Raw genomic sequence first — 878 nt, 5'->3', positions numbered from 1 at the left:
ACCGTTAAAAATACAACAAAATTAAAGCATATATAGAAGAAGTTAAATCAATGATAACAAGTCAAAATATAAAAAAACTAGCGGAAGAAAATATTGATCACTGTAAAACAAAGGTTAGAAAATTTTTGAATAAATTAAAAAAAATAGACTAATTTTTANTATTGATCACTGTAAAACAAAGGTTAGAAAATTTTTGAATAAATTAAAAAAAATAGACTAATTTTTATTATTATTTTATTTTTAGAAAACAATACAAAAGCAAGTGATAGATTTGCAAAGCTATGCTAAAGAATTAAGTAATATATTGTGTGAAAAAGTAAACAATGATTTTCTGTAAACTTAATTCTTAAATTTCAAAAAAAATATCACTTATCTACAGTCTGCTACCACTAGTTCGTGGTAATGACAAGCTATTAAGACTTATTATCCCTGAGCTTGAGTTGACCTTTTTAAAAGTACAATGAAAAAACTATGAGGTAAACGTAATATGTCTAAATTTAAGTAAGTTTGAATATCATTCAGCTAAATATGGTTTTATTTTGGAATTTTAGTAATTTTGTGTAATTGCTATAAGACGTATGAAAATGACTGCATAAAGATATACTGGAAATCAATTAGATAAAACATATTATAATTTACCAAAAAAAAAAATGCCATGGATCACATAGATCAAAGACTTGATAAGTACCATTTACTTAAATTTGTTTTATTAACTATTTGTATTTATTTTTTACTTTAATTTAAAATGAACATTATTTTGTCTAAGTTTATAATTTATAAATATATAATAAAAAATGATCACATGTGGCTAATTAACTAAATAAAATTAAAACTATATTAAAAATATTATTAATTTAAAAAATAAAAAATATTAAACT

The 878-nt window shown here is 20.8% G+C and overlaps 1 long non-coding RNA gene across 2 annotated transcripts; it reads left to right on the top strand.

Annotated features, from left to right (window-relative positions):
• Nucleotides 1-831, top strand: LOC126910128 (uncharacterized). Of its 2 annotated transcripts, none has more exons than XR_007705189.1 (3): nt 1-113; nt 245-476; nt 552-831. It is a non-coding gene; the product is annotated as an uncharacterized LOC126910128 (long non-coding RNA). The 2 variants fall into 2 exon arrangements; XR_007705191.1 differs by lacking the exon at nt 1-113 and adding an exon at nt 160-181.
• Nucleotides 832-878: the final 47 nt, after the last annotated feature.

Source organism: Daktulosphaira vitifoliae, unplaced genomic scaffold (genome assembly GCF_025091365.1).
Source record: "Daktulosphaira vitifoliae isolate Bord-2020 unplaced genomic scaffold, ASM2509136v1 Scaffold_4752, whole genome shotgun sequence".
In the NCBI taxonomy this organism is placed as follows: domain Eukaryota; kingdom Metazoa; phylum Arthropoda; class Insecta; order Hemiptera; family Phylloxeridae; genus Daktulosphaira; species Daktulosphaira vitifoliae.
The sequence above is the reverse complement of the archived record's forward strand: the minus strand, read 5'-3'. Positions and strand labels throughout refer to the sequence as shown.